We start from the raw sequence: 15701 nt of genomic DNA, 5'->3' as shown, positions 1-15701 counted from the left end.
ACAGAGTCGTAGTAAGGTTGAGCGTTTACTGTCACACTTCTTCATTAACATCGTGGTGAAAACTGTGAATAAAACAATACAAAATATTCTGTTTTTAACTAAATATTGCATTGTACATGAATTTAAACATGAATTTACATCACTCTATGCACTTTAAGTAGAAATTAAAATGTTTTTTAACATGTAAGTATATGTAAATAAAATTTCCTTTTTTAACCGTTCATCAAATGTAGTTTTTTAACAAAGCATTACTATTTATGTTTTTTAACATCTAAACATTTAAACATTTAAACATTCAATATAGGAATTTACAGTATTTCCTCTATGATGTTTTCTAGCAGACGGAAGCAGATTATATTCAGAGCATGCACCACATGTCTGCCACCATTTTCTCAAGAACAGGAAGTGCGTAACAGGACGTGATGTCATCAGTGACCAAATCGAAAATAAATCGTTCTTTTAAACAAGTTAAACTTATAGCAGATTAATCCATCATTTCAAACTGTAATGAATACTAAATAATTATTTAAGAGACAAATAAATAAGAAACAAAAGAATGCCTTAGAGGCAGCACACTCCCATTAAAGGCCATTTCTGTCCTCCAGTAAGGCAACCATTAGAATCCAGGATGGAAGACCAGGGGGATCTAAATCGGGCTCACAGAGAACTCCCTGTTGTGTTACTTCGGTAGCACACGTACTAAAATTGGAACGATACAGAGAAGATTAGCATGGCCCCTGGCGCAAGGATGACACGCACAATCGTGGAGCGTTCCCAATTTTTCCTTTCATCCTGAATGTTTTATGTCACCCTTTTTTAAATGATCAAATACTGTGTGTATTATTGAACTCCGTACCCTCCGTGAGGGTAGCTAAACCAAAGTGACCTGTAAAGAATGAATGTGAGTTAGGAGACCAGATCTAACTATCTGAAGGCTCTATAACCACAGAGGGACTTGAACCCTCAATCTTCTGATCCGAAGTCAGACGCCTTGTCCATTAGGCCATGTGGTCCACGAGTTGCTCTTCTGAGGCTACTTTTGCGCCCTGGGTGAACTGTCCAACATTCAGATAAATCAATCACCGCTTAGGAGGCAGGTAACCATATATGGTAACTATAAAAGTTACCATCCTTCATAGCTCTGTTACTTCACATAAAGCCAGGACAGTAGTGGAACAGATTTGTGTACTAAATATATCACAGTGAGGTGAAATAAAGCTGCTCCAGAGGTAGAATGAACTTGTTGTGTCAACAGGGTTTTTATAACAAGTTGAAGACGTGTGTTGAGGGCCCTGTGGCTTAGTTGGTCAAAGCATCTGTCTTGTAAACAGGAGATCCTGGGTTCAAATCCCAGCAGAGCCTTTAAACTCATAAAGACAAAGGTAAGGATGTAACTCTTGTAATGTTTAAAACCACGTACTTTGTGGAAAAAAAGTATCCAATTTCTGGGTTTTCCACACGGTTGGATAAAGTCCTCTCCTCTGTTAGGGAGGAAACTGTTTGTCAACAATTACAATGTCTCTCAGTGTAGTAAGTGCTCATCAGTGAACTGTCGTTGGCTGACCGTCACTGCCGGGGTTTTTGAGAAAGTTTTAAACCAGTCAGGAGTGCGTAGAAAAAGAGAGCTCTGTTCATTCAAATGTCAATTATCAATCTTCTCCAAGTCTATGGTCTCTTTTTAATAGGATGCCTGTCTGGTGATCTGCCAGGCCCGTTAAAGCTTGGTTGTGTTTCCTTGACGTGCATAAAGCTTGTACAAGGTTGAAAAATGGAATGGCGACCGCCATCCAGCACATGGGTCTTGAACGTGTTAACGGTCGGCTTATGTACGTTACCCAAGCACACCTCTCCTATCACCACTCAGCCCAGATCCAGACGTTGGGCAAAGGGAGCATCATGTGGTCCGTTTATCTGCCGCCTGACCTTGTGTGCTCTGAGCACGTCTCTTCCGAGTAGCAGAAGTATTTCAGCCTCTGGGTCCAGCTCTGGAATGTGTTTGGCAATATGAAGGAGATGAGGCTGGTGCAAAACTGCGCAGGGTGTTGGAATCTCCATCCGGTTGTTCGGGATCTCAGGACACTCAAGGAGTGGTGGAAGGGACATGGGGACTTTGCTATCCAGTGACTCGATTTGGTATCCCTCTGCCTTCTTGCCATATGTTTCTATAATGCCAGAGCAAGTTCTGAGATGATACCGAGAATGGTTTGCTCTCCACACTGAACACCTCGAAGAACTCTGGTCTAGCTAAGGAACGATTGCTCTGGTCATCAAGAATTACGTAGGCTTTGATGGCTTTGTTCTTGAAACCCTTGGGATAAATCTTTACAAGGCAGATCTTAGAGCATGAATGACCACACTGACCTAGGCCACACACTTCAGTGCAGCTTGTCGTAACATCAGTCACGTTAGAATAATCTTCACCCTCCCCGCCATTCTCTTGTGGATGTGGAGGAGCGTTGACGCTCTGAGGTGATGGGCCAGGATGCATGGCTGCATCATGATAGGTGCTGTCACATTCAGAGCACTTCACAGAAAATTTGCAGTCTTTGGCAAGGTGGGAGGTCGAACCACAACACTTGAAACATATTCCTTTCTCTTTCAGGAAGGCCTTTCTGTCCCCGAGGAGTTTGTTTCTGAATGTCCTGCATTTTGTAAGCGGATGCGGTTTGTTGTGTAGTGGGCAGTTCTTGTTAGGGTCGTTGTTGGTCATAGAGACATCTGTTTTGTGTACTGTGATGGGTTTGTTGGTATTAAAGTTCTTCACAGTGAATGTATCTGGTTTTGCGAGGGCCGTGTTGTTGCTTTGATGAAAGAAGCTAGGGTAATTTTGTTTCTTTGCCTCATTGCACACAAAAGCACAAAAATAGTCAAAGGGAGGGAAGCGGCCGTGGTTGTCTTCTTTGTACCATGACCCAGACGACACCCACTTCTCCTGAAGCCCATATGGGAGCTTGTCCACAATTGGTCCAATTCCACAGGAGGTGTCGAGATATGACAAACCTGTAAGGTATCCATCCTCCTTGGCGCCTTGTATCTCCATAAGCAGATCTTCAAGTTTGCGCAACTTGGTGTGATCCTTGGCTGAAATCTTAGGAAAACTGTCCAACCGCTGAAACAGTGACTGTTCAATTATTTCAGGGGCAGCGTAGCAATCATGTAGTCTCTCCCGGGCTTTTTGTAAAGCCAGGTTGGGATTTTTTACATGCACTGAGCGAATGCGTCTCACCTGTTTGCCAGACTCTTTTCCTAGCCATTTGGTCATGAGGTCCAATTCTTGGATTGCTGTGAGATGCACTTCAGCTGCTGCATTGGTGAATGAGGACTGCCATGCATGAAAATTCTCTGGCTTATCATTGAATTGGTACAGTCCTGATGTAACAAGATCTCGTCGTGCCAAGTACTGTGCCAAGGATTCTGGGAGAGATGGTGTGATAGCTGGAGGTTTACTTTGGGGAGTGTGGTACTGAGCGTGTAAGTTTATGGGAGAATCTTCCTTTTTGACTTCAGATTTTGCCTCAACTCTGGTTGGCTCAGGTAGGTTTGATTCTGTAATGTTCACAGTTGGTCGCCATGTCTTGAAGCTGTCATGTGATTGTGCAGGTACTGGAGGTTTGACAGGTGGATCCGGTAACTGTGGGGAGGAAGACTGATTTTGAAGGTCAATCTGAGTTTGAACATATTCGCTGGTGCGTTGTATTCGAACCTTTTGTGATTCGGATTTTCCATTTTCCATTATGGCATGTATTTCTGCAGCATCTTCCCACACCTGTGCTTCCACCATGGCTGCATCTGCTTCTCGATGTAGCATTAGCACTTCCAACTCTGTGTCTATCCTAGTTGTTCCAACTGATTTTGAGCATCTCTTGTTATCCTTTCTGCTTCTCTGGCAGCCTTTTCCATTTTCAGTTTAGCTTCTTGGTTAGCATATGATGCTCTCACCTTGGCAGCTTCGGCTTTAGCTCTGGCGCGGGCCACACTTGATGCCGATGACTTGCTGCTCCTAGAACTGGATACAGACGACTTGTTGCTTGCTTCCATCTTGACTCCACTTAAACATCAAATGGTGCCTTTTCACTGTAGTGTTCTCGTTCAGTGTGTTGAAACTCCGACTAAACACCAAGTTAAACCATCGCTAATGAAGACAGAGTCGTAGTAAGGTTGAGCGTTTACTGTCACACTTCTTCATTAACATCGTGGTGAAAACTGTGAATAAAACAATACAAAATATTCTGTTTTTAACTAAATATTGCATTGTACATGAATTTAAACATGAATTTACATCACTCTATGCACTTTAAGTAGAAATTAAAATGTTTTTTAACATGTAAGTAAATGTAAATAAAACTTCCTTTTTTAACCGTTCATCAAATGTAGTTTTTTAACAAAGCATTACTATTTATGTTTTTTAACATCTAAACATTTAAACATTAAATATAGGAATTTACAGTATTTCCTCTATGATGTTTTCTAGCAGACGGAAGCAGATTATATTCAGAGCATGCACCACATGTCTGCCACCATTTTCTCAAGAACAGGAAGTGCCTAACAGGACGTGATGTCATCAGTGACCAAATCAAAAATAAATCGTTCTTTTAAACAAGTTAAACTTATAGCAGATTAATCCATCATTTCAAACTGTAATGAATACTAAATAATTATTTAAGAGACAAATAAATAAGAAACAAAAGAATGCCTTCAAATCAAATCAAATCAAACTTTATTTATATAGCACTTTTCCTACAAATAATGAAACACAAAGTGCTTAACAGAAAAAAAAAAAAAAAACAAGAAAAAACAAATAAACATAAAACTTATTAATGTCCCCCCCCCCCCTCCCCTCCCCGCAGACAAAAGCACACTACAATTCACCTAAATTCCTAACACACACAGACACGCACGCAGACACATGGTGTAGACATGGCTAGGCACAGAGGATCCAGGTGAGGAAACGGTAACAGGGAGCCGTCCAGGCCAGGAGGTCTCATAGCCCGCAGCTACAAGGGGGGGGGGCCCACAGAGACCATCCCGGCCCGGACGGATAGAGGAGTCCACACCACAGCGGTGAAGCCGTGGTGCAGAGCTCCACAACCATCCAGGCCAGAACGACCCCCAGGACGACCCCTGCAGGCCAGAGTCACTCCCAGCATGGAGGCTCCCCATGAGCCTGCCTTAGAGGCAGCACACTCCCATTAAAGGCCATTTCTGTCCTCCAGTAAGGCAACCATTAGAATCCAGGATGGAAGACCAGGGGGATCTAAATCGGGCTCACAGAGATCTCCCTGTTGTGTTACTTCGGTAGCACACGTACTAAAATTGGAACGTTACAGAGAAGATTAGCATGGCCCCTGGCGCAAGGATGACACGCACAATCGTGGAGCGTTCCCAATTTTTCCTTTCATCCTGAATGTTTTATGTCACCCTTTTTTAAATGATCAAATACTGTGTGTATTATTGAACTCCGTACCCTCCGTGAGTGTAGCTAAACCAAAGTGACCTGTAAAGAATGAATGTGAGTTAGGAGACCAGATCTAACTATCTGAAGGCTCTATAACCACAGAGGGACTTGAACCCTCAATCTTCTGATCCGAAGTCAGACGCCTTGTCCATTAGGCCATGTGGTCCACGAGTTGCTCTTCTGAGGCTACTTTTGCGCCCTGGGTGAACTGTCCAACATTCAGATAAATCAATCACCGCTTAGGAGGCAGGTAACCATATATGGTAACTATAAAAGTTACCATCCTTCATAGCTCTGTTACTTCACATAAAGCCAGGACAGTAGTGGAACAGATTTGTGTACTAAATATATCACAGTGAGGTGAAATAAAGCTGCTCCAGAGGTAGAATGAACTTGTTGTGTCAACAGGGTTTTTATAACAAGTTGAAGACCTGTGTTGAGGGCCCTGTGGCTTAGTTGGTCAAAGCATCTGTCTTGTAAACAGGAGATCCTGGGTTCAAATCCCAGCAGAGCCTTTAAACTCATGAAGACAAAGGTAAGGATGTAACTCTTGTAATGTTTAAAACCACGTACTTTGTGGAAAAAAAGTATCCAATTTCTGGGTTTTCCACACAGTTGGATAAAGTCCTCTCCTCTGTTAGGGAGGAAACTGTTTGTCAACAATTACAATGTTTCTCAGTGTAGTAAGTGCTCATCAGTGAACTGTCGTTGGCTGACCGTCACTGCCGGGGTTTTTGAGAAAGTTTTAAACCAGTCAGGAGTGCGTAGAAAAAGAGAGCTCTGTTCATTCAAATGTCAATTATCAATCTTCTCCAAGTCTATGGTCTCTTTTTTTTTTTTTTTTTTTTTTTTTTTTTTTGGCACGACACCGGCACGGTGTGTCCTGCACCGCGGACACGCCGTGCCGGTAGGATGATTTTAAATATTTTTATTGATTTTTGTTTTAAGGTAAGAAAACATGGCAAGGAAATATAAGAACACCATATTCTACACAGAACACACTGAGCAGGAATTCACACACGATGAAGCAAAATGAGTAAACAAATATAAGGAAGGGGAGAGAGAAAAAAAAAAAAAAAAAGGGGGGGGGGGAAAGACTGTTAACTGTTGAATGGGTACGTGACCATAAATCCAGGTAGTGAGGTGTTATAAACAACATTCTGCTTGGTTCAAACTCAGGTATCGGCTTCTCTAGGGATATATGTCCATATAAGACCGTAGAGGCCTCTCTGCAAAGTCTGTGCACGCTCTGTTCCAATATAGTCCAAGAATGGGTCCCAAATTTTATGAAAAAATGATGGTTTGTCCTTAAGCCAGTAGGTCGTGGCTTCCAGAGGGATGAGTTCCAATATACTTTGTCGCCACTGTGAAAGCGTAGGAGGTTTGTCAGAAATCCACTGACGTAAGACGCACCTTCTGGCACCAAACAAAAGCACATCGAGCAGTTTTACCAAGTGGGGTCTAAGATTCAGAGTAGAATGTAATCCAAGGATACAGGAAATTGGTTTAAGACCCAGATTCTTACCAAATACTACAGAAATTTCATCAGAGACCTTTCCCCAGAAACTTTTGATGAAGGGACAATCAAAAATACAGTGAAAGTAAGACCCATCAGAAACCTTGCATTTGTTACAAAATTGGGAAAATATAGGATTAAATTTATTCCGTAACACTGGTGTAATCTGGAGCCTATGAATTATTCTAAACTGTAACTCCTTGACCTTGTTGGTTGACAAACAACCAGATGAGCTCAACCAAACACCTTCCCATTCATCCTCTGAGATTGTTATGCCCAGGTCAGCCTCCCAGAGTAATTTAAGATGACCCATGCCCTCTGCTGGTGGGAACAAAGCATTGTAAAACCTGGTAGTCAATTTTCGGGGGTCGGGATCTTTTAAGACTTCTTCTACAGGAGAGCGAGAGAACCCACTCGGGTGTAGCCTTACTTTTGAGGAGACAAAACTACGGACCTGCAGGTACCTGAAAAAGTGTTTGTTGGGAAGGTCATACTCCTCCTTGAGCTGGTTAAAAGATTTAAGAGCACCGTTAGCCACCAAGTCCTCTATAGTACAAATACCCTTCTCAGACCACAAAAGAAATGCACGGTCCTCGAGACCAGGGGGAAAATCCGGGTTCAAATGAATGGGGGTGAGGAGAGAGAGGGAATCGCTCTGAGTCCCTATCTTCCTAATAGTTCTCCATACCTTTAACGTGTTCTGAAGAATAAGGTTGCCCTTTACTTTGTCTGAGACCCACTTTTTAGTAACATATAAAGTGTTACAAAGAGGAATTGGATCGAGGGGAGCGGCCTCCAAACTAAGCCACGTGGATCGGGGGTAATTTCTAAACCATTCCCAGAAATACCGACAAAGACAAGCCAATTGGTAATATTTAATGTTTGGCAGGGCCAACCCACCCTCTCCAGGACGGTACTGCAGCTTTTGTAATTTCAATCTGGCCCGTTTGTTTTTCCATAAAAAGGAAGATAAAGAGCCATTTAAACTGGAGAGTGATTTTCTAGTCAAAAGGACTGGGATCATTTGGAAAATATAAAGCAGACGAGGAAGTATGTTCATTTTAAACAAGTTTACCCTACCTAGAAGAGATAACGGGAGATTAGTCCAGCGTGCCAGATCATCCTTAATTTTACGGATTAACGGTATGAAATTGGCTTTATACAAACCTGAAAAGGAGGGAGTAATATATACACCAAGGTAAACAAACCCAGAAGGTGACCATCGAAAAGGGGCAGAACTAGATGGCGTCCAGGGGGTATTAAGGGTTAGGGGCATAGCCTCTGACTTTGAATAATTAATCTTGTAGCCTGAGAACCGGCCAAAATTTTTAATAATCTCAACAACTCTGGTAATAGAGACCTTGGGGTTACTCAAAAAGAGCAGAACGTCATCAGCATAAAGGGAAATTTTATGGTTTTGGGGACCTACACTGACACCAGTCACCAAAGGGTCGCTCCTAATCGCCTCCGCCAAAGGCTCTATGGCGAGCGTAAACAATAGGGGGGAGATTGGACAGCCCTGGCGAGTGCCGCGCCCAACTAAGAATGCAGGGGACTTCCAACCATTTGTAAGAACGGATGCCCGAGGGGAATCGTACAAAAGAGAGATCCATTTAATAAAATTATCTCCCAAGTCAAATTTGGAAAGGACGTTCAGTAAATATGGCCACTCGACTCTGTCAAAAGCCTTTTCCGCGTCAAGAGAGACTACGACAGCCTTAGTTTTTAACTCTGTGCCATACTGAATAAGGTTCAGCAGTCTCCTAACATTATTACAGGAATTACGTCCTAAAATAAAACCAGTCTGGTCCATTGAGATGAGGTCAGGAAGGATACATTCTAATCTTTTCGCCAGGATTTTAGCTAAAAGTTTTCTATCTACATCAAGCAGAGCGATTGGTCTGTACGAGGAGCAATCCTCCGGTGGTCTGCCCTTCTTCAGAATGAGTGAGATGTTAGTGTCCATCATAGTACCTGGGAGATGGCCAGAATCAAATGAATAGTTCAGCATTTTAAGCAAGGGATCAACTAATAGACTCTGAAAAGATTTAAAAAACTCGGGTGTCAGGCCGTCGGGCCCTGGGGCCTTACTATTTTGTAGGTCATTAATAGCCACTATAACTTCCCCACGTGAAATAGGTCTGTTTAATAGGTCCCTCTGGGTCTGAGAAGCTTGAGGCAGGTTAATGGCTGACAAGAATGCTTGCATCAGGTCCGCAGGCTGAGACTCAGCTTCAGATTTATACAAAGATTCATAAAATGCCTGAAAGCATTTGTTAATGTCTTTACTATAATGTATTCTCTTGCCCGTCTCATCTTTTATCACTGGAATAGCCTGTGAATCTGCCTTTTTCCTAACAAGGTTAGCCAGGTATTTGCTAGGCTTATTCCCGAATTCGTACATTCTGTGCCTAGCAAAGAAAAGACTTTTCTGAGCCTCTGAGGACATCAGCGTATCAAGGGCTGCTGAAGTGGTATCAATATGAGCTCTCAAATCATCTGACGGATTGATATCAAATTCCCTCTGAAGGTTATTTAGTTGTTGTTCCAGATTCTGCTGTTCCGCCCCCTTCTTGCGCTTCAGATGAGCAGAAAAAGATATTGCAAAACCACGTGAAACAGCCTTAGCTGTCTCCCATAGCACATTAGGAGAAACAGCCGGGGTATCATTCTCAGACATAAAGAGCTTAAACTGCTCCGTGAAGTACTGGATAAAATCAGGGTTTTTAAGAAGAAAATTTTTAAATCGCCACTGCATTGGAGGACGCTGTTCCTTACTAGACATCACCAAAAATAATGGGGAATGATCTGAAATAACAATATTACCAATTGAACATGAAGTCACTTTTTGGAGGGCATTTTTAGGTGTAAAGAAATAGTCTATCCTTGATGAGGACTTATGGACCTTAGAATAGAAGGTATATTGTCTGTCTGTAGGATGGAGGGTCCTCCATGTGTCAATAAGACCTAAGTCTCTACAGCAGCCTAGTAAAGACTGACTAATTCCCACATTAGATCGCGATCCTGAGTATGATTTATCCAGGCGAGGATTAAGACAACAGTTAAAGTCGCCTGCAATCACAGAAGATTCCACAATCCAGTCTGAAAACAGGGAAAATACTTTAGCGTGGAAATCAGTAGGACATATTGGTGGGGCATAAACATTTAAGTAAGAAACATTGTCACCATATAGTGTACCTGTGATCATAACATAACGTCCCAGTTTATCACTTTTAACCTTCACTTCAGTAAGTGGAAGGGCTTTATGGATTAGAATCGCCACGCCTCTGCTCCTTGATGTAAAGGAAGAATAAAAGATCTGGCCAACCCAGTCTCTTTTCAATTTTAAATGTTCCTCATTACTTAGGTGGGACTCTTGAATAAAAGCTATGTGAACCTTCTCCCTCTTCAAGAAATTAAGAATTTTCTTCCGTTTGATAGGACTGTGGACCCCGTGCACATTCCATGAGCAGAGTTTAATTGTTGAGTTATCCACCATAGTCAAGCGGTATTTGAATATACAGACGCATACCTGAGATGATCCCGGAAATAAAACATTTCAACCTCACAGTCGTTTCAGAAAAAAACAAACAAAAAGGGGAACAGTTAAAAAACAAAAACAAAAAATACACGTGTGCGAGATTAGAGCCCATGAACAAAATCCCACCCACCCCCCCGGTGCTTCCCCAAACGAAGCGCCAAAACCTAAAACTAGGACTGTGCATCCAAACGGTGCACTAGACCAGTGCTCCAGATGTATATATATATATACAAACACTCTAACAAAACTACAAACATTTGAAGGAATAATACACAAGATGTAGAAAATGAAAAGGAAGGAAAAATAGTATTTCGACGAGCCATGTCCAAGGGTACAACAAACAATTTAAAAAAAAAAAAAAAAAAAAAAAAAAAAGACAGAGGGCTGCAGTATGACAAACGCAGCCTCCCCAGTCCAAAATATGAGGTCCACGCCCCGAGGGCACAGCAAGTATTGGTGTTAACAGTTAGTCGACCAGGTTCATTTGGCAAGTCAGCTGTGATCAAAAGATATGACTCACCATAAAACAGAGCGGCAGCGTGACGCGCAGCGGCCCCGGACCCAACGTGAAGGCTGCAAGTAGACCCGCGTATGGTTATCCATTAGAGGCAGATCCCGACTCCGGTGGCCGGGCTGAGGCAATCTTTTCCTTGTAGAAAGCCTCAGCAGCCTCCGGTGTGCTGAACAGGTGTTTCGCGTTGTTAAACGTGATCTGCAGGCGAGCGGGGAACAACAAGCCATATCTGACGTCAGCAGCCCGAAGTCTCCGCTTTATGTCGGTGAACGCAGCTCTCTGCTTGGCGACGTCCGCCGTGAAGTCGGGGAAAATGCGCACCGGGTGTCCGCGGAAGCTCAGGGGAGCCCTCTCCCTCGCGAGCCGGAGGATCCGTTGTTTAGTCTGGAAGTGATGGACCTTGACAATCATCGGGCGCGCAGGAGCTCCAGGTTTGGGCTTGGGAGCCAAGGAGCGGTGGGCTATATCCAGCAATGGGGAGCCTCCAGCAGCGTCCTCAATGCCCAGCAGCTCAACGAAGAAGTCCGTCATAAATGAGGTTGGTTGCGGACCCTCCGCATTTTCCTCAATCCCAAAAACTCTCAGGTTTTGGCGTCTGCTTCTGGACTCCAGATCCTCAGTTTTAGCCACAAGCATCAGATTGCTTTTGCTCAGAGTCTCATATTTAGCCTCGAGTTCAACAACCCTGTCATCAATATCTTGAAGTGAGGTTTCAACATCCGTGAGACGGAATGCGAATGAATCCATGGTGGTCTGAAGGGTACCTATGGACGAGAGGGTTTCATTTCTGAAGGACTCGATGAGCTTGACCACGGAGGAGAGGGAAGGCTCCTCGTCCTCACCAGCGGCGTCGCCATGATGTAGCTGCGGATTAGCATTAGCCTTGTCCGTGATCCGTGCTGAGCGGCTTTTATCTGCTCGTTCCTGACGCGAACCGCCTTTTCCCGTCATTTTATAGACCTTCTGATTAAAGTATATATATATATTAAGCAACGAGATAGTAGTTTGCTAGAGTATTTTGCAAAATATGCAGGAGCTGGTCAGGACGCGTCTATCCTCTATCCATGCTCCACAGCGCCCCTATGGTCTCTTTTTAATAGGATGCCTGTCTGGTGATCTGCCAGGCCCGTTAAAGCTTGGTTGTGTTTCCTTGACGTGCATAAAGCTTGTACAAGGTTGAAAAATGGAATGGCGACCGCCATCCAGCACATGGGTCTTGAACGTGTTAACGGTCGGCTTATGTACGTTACCCAAGCACACCTCTCCTATCACCACTCAGCCCAGATCCAGACGTTGGGCAAAGGGAGCATCATGTGGTCCGTTTATCTGCCGCCTGACCTTGTGTGCTCTGAGCACGTCTCTTCCGAGTAGCAGAAGTATTTCAGCCTCTGGGTCCAGCTCTGGAATGTGTTTGGCAATATGAAGGAGATGAGGCTGGTGCAAAACTGCGCAGGGTGTTGGAATCTCCATCCGGTTGTTCGGGATCTCAGGACACTCAAGGAGTGGTGGAAGGGACATGGGGACTTTGCTATCCAGTGACTCGATTTGGTATCCCTCTGCCTTCTTGCCATATGTTTCTATAATGCCAGAGCAAGTTCTGAGATGATACCGAGAATGGTTTGCTCTCCACACTGAACACCTCGAAGAACTCTGGTCTAGCTAAGGAACGATTGCTCTGGTCATCAAGAATTACGTAGGCTTTGATGGCTTTGTTCTTGAAACCCTTGGGATAAATCTTTACAAGGCAGATCTTAGAGCATGAATGACCCCACTGACCTAGGCCACACACTTCAGTGCAGCTTGTCGTAACATCAGTCACGTTAGAATAATCTTCACCCTCCCCGCCATTCTCTTGTGGATGTGGAGGAGCGTTGACGCTCTGAGGTGATGGGCCAGGATGCATGGCTGCATCATGATAGGTGCTGTCACATTCAGAGCACTTCACAGAAAATTTGCAGTCTTTGGCAAGGTGGGAGGTCGAACCACAACACTTGAAACATATTCCTTTCTCTTTCAGGAAGGCCTTTCTGTCCCCGAGGAGTTTGTTTCTGAATGTCCTGTATTTTGTAAGCGGATGCGGTTTGTTGTGTAGTGGGCAGTTCTTGTTAGGGTCGTTGTTGGTCATAGAGACATCTGTTTTGTGTACTGTGATGGGTTTGTTGGTATTAAAGTTCTTCACAGTGAATGTATCTGGTTTTGCGAGGGCCGTGTTGTTGCTTTGATGAAAGAAGCTAGGGTAATTTTGTTTCTTTGCCTCATTGCACACAAAAGCACAAAAATAGTCAAAGGGAGGGAAGCGGCCGTGGTTGTCTTCTTTGTACCATGACCCAGACGACACCCACTTCTCCTGAAGCCCATATGGGAGCTTGTCCACAATTGGTCCAATTCCACAGGAGGTGTCGAGATATGACAAACCTGTAAGGTATCCATCCTCCTTGGCGCCTTGTATCTCCATAAGCAGATCTTCAAGTTTGCGCAACTTGGTGTGATCCTTGGCTGAAATCTTAGGAAAACTGTCCAACCGCTGAAACAGTGACTGTTCAATTATTTCAGGGGCAGCGTAGCAATCATGTAGTCTCTCCCGGGCTTTTTGTAAAGCCAGGTTGGGATTTTTTACATGCACTGAGCGAATGCGTCTCACCTGTTTGCCAGACTCTTTTCCTAGCCATTTGGTCATGAGGTCCAATTCTTGGATTGCTGTGAGATGCACTTCAGCTGCTGCATTGGTGAATGAGGACTGCCATGCATGAAAATTCTCTGGCTTATCATTGAATTGGTACAGTCCTGATGTAACAAGATCTCGTCGTGCCAAGTACTGTGCCAAGGATTCTGGGAGAGATGGTGTGATAGCTGGAGGTTTACTTTGGGGAGTGTGGTACTGAGCGTGTAAGTTTATGGGAGAATCTTCCTTTTTGACTTCAGATTTTGCCTCAACTCTGGTTGGCTCAGGTAGGTTTGATTCTGTAATGTTCACAGTTGGTCGCCATGTCTTGAAGCTGTCATGTGATTGTGCAGGTACTGGAGGTTTGACAGGTGGATCCGGTAACTGTGGGGAGGAAGACTGATTTTGAAGGTCAATCTGAGTTTGAACATATTCGCTGGTGCGTTGTATTCGAACCTTTTGTGATTCGGATTTTCCATTTTCCATTATGGCATGTATTTCTGCAGCATCTTCCCACACCTGTGCCTCCACCATGGCTGCATCTGCTTCTCGATGTAGCATTAGCACTTCCAACTCTGTGTCTATCCTAGTTGTTCCAACTGATTTTGAGCATCTCTTGTTATCCTTTCTGCTTCTCTGGCAGCCTTTTCCATTTTCAGTTTAGCTTCTTGGTTAGCATATGATGCTCTCACCTTGGCAGCTTCGGCTTTAGCTCTGGCGCGGGCCACACTTGATGCCGATGACTTGCTGCTCCTAGAACTGGATACAGACGACTTGTTGCTTGCTTCCATCTTGATTCCACTTAAACATCAAATGGTGCCTTTTCACTGTAGTGTTCTCGTTCAGTGTGTTGAAACTCCGACTAAACACCAAGTTAAACCATCGCTAATGAAGACAGAGTCGTAGTAAGGTTGAGCATTTACTTTCACACTTCTTCATTAACATCGTGGTGAAAACTGTGAATAAAACAATACAAAATATTCTGTTTTTAACTAAATATTGCATTGTACATGAATTTAAACATGAATTTACATCACTCTATGCACTTTAAGTAGAAATTAAAATGTTTTTTAACATGTAAGTAAATGTAAATAAAACTTCCTTTTTTAACCGTTCATCAAATGTAGTTTTTTAACAAAGCATTACTATTTATGTTTTTTAACATCTAAACATTTAAACATTTAAACATTCAATATAGGAATTTACAGTATTTCCTCTATGATGTTTTCTAGCAGACGGAAGCAGATTATATTCAGAGCATGCACCACATGTCTGCCACCATTTTCTCAAGAACAGGAAGTGCCTAACAGGACGTGATGTCATCAGTGACCAAATCAAAAATAAATCGTTCTTTTAAACAAGTTAAACTTATAGCAGATTAATCCATCATTTCAAACTGTAATGAATACTAAATAATTATTTAAGAGACAAATAAATAAGAAACAAAAGAATGCCTTAGAGGCAGCACACTCCCATTAAAGGCCATTTCTGTCCTCCAGTAAGGCAACCATTAGAATCCAGGATGGAAGACCAGGGGGATCTAAATCGGGCTCACAGAGATCTCCCTGTTGTGTTACTTCGGTAGCACACGTACTAAAATTGGAACGATACAGAGAAGATTAGCATGGCCCCTGGCGCAAGGATGACACGCACAATCGTGGAGCGTTCCCAATTTTTCCTTTCATCCTGAATGTTTTATGTCACCCTTTTTTAAATGATCAAATACTGTGTGTATTATTGAACTCCGTACCCTCCGTGAGGGTAGCTAAACCAAAGTGACCTGTAAAGAATGAATGTGAGTTAGGAGACCAGGGGCCTCATGTACTAAGAGTGCGTGGATTTCAACGTGAATCCGTGCGTGGAATTAACAAGACCGCAAAAATTCATATGTACAAAGCTGTGCGTTCGCCCAAATCCATGCAGGTTTCTCTGTACATCCCAATCAGCGTGGATTTGAGCGCGCATGCGCGGGAGCACAACACCGCCTTGTCTCCTCCCTCAAATATATGTTTG

General features: G+C 43.4%; 1 protein-coding gene and 7 non-coding genes across 9 annotated transcripts in view; 5 read left to right on the top strand and 3 right to left on the bottom strand.

The window, feature by feature from the left end:
- The window catches only part of LOC133452317 (NACHT, LRR and PYD domains-containing protein 5-like), a 203948-nt gene that overhangs the window by 44975 nt on the left and 143272 nt on the right, over nucleotides 1-15701 (bottom strand). The gene's annotated exons all lie outside the window — the stretch shown is intronic.
- Nucleotides 677-783, top strand: LOC133453207 (U6 spliceosomal RNA). The gene has a single exon (XR_009783330.1). It is a non-coding gene; the product is annotated as a U6 spliceosomal RNA (small nuclear RNA).
- trnar-ucg (transfer RNA arginine (anticodon UCG)) lies at nucleotides 941-1013 on the bottom strand. Its single transcript has one exon. It is a non-coding gene; the product is annotated as a tRNA-Arg (tRNA).
- Nucleotides 1289-1362, top strand: trnat-ugu (transfer RNA threonine (anticodon UGU)). Its single transcript has one exon. It is a non-coding gene; the product is annotated as a tRNA-Thr (tRNA).
- On the top strand, nucleotides 5285-5391 carry LOC133453214 (U6 spliceosomal RNA). Its single transcript, XR_009783337.1, has one exon. It is a non-coding gene; the product is annotated as a U6 spliceosomal RNA (small nuclear RNA).
- On the bottom strand, nucleotides 5549-5621 carry trnar-ucg (transfer RNA arginine (anticodon UCG)). Its single transcript has one exon. It is a non-coding gene; the product is annotated as a tRNA-Arg (tRNA).
- trnat-ugu (transfer RNA threonine (anticodon UGU)) lies at nucleotides 5897-5970 on the top strand. The gene has a single exon. It is a non-coding gene; the product is annotated as a tRNA-Thr (tRNA).
- On the top strand, nucleotides 15259-15365 carry LOC133453206 (U6 spliceosomal RNA). The gene has a single exon (XR_009783329.1). It is a non-coding gene; the product is annotated as a U6 spliceosomal RNA (small nuclear RNA).

Source organism: Cololabis saira, chromosome 10 (assembly GCF_033807715.1).
Source record: "Cololabis saira isolate AMF1-May2022 chromosome 10, fColSai1.1, whole genome shotgun sequence".
Lineage (NCBI taxonomy): Eukaryota > Metazoa > Chordata > Actinopteri > Beloniformes > Belonidae > Cololabis > Cololabis saira.
This window is presented reverse-complemented; position numbering and strand designations above follow the sequence as displayed.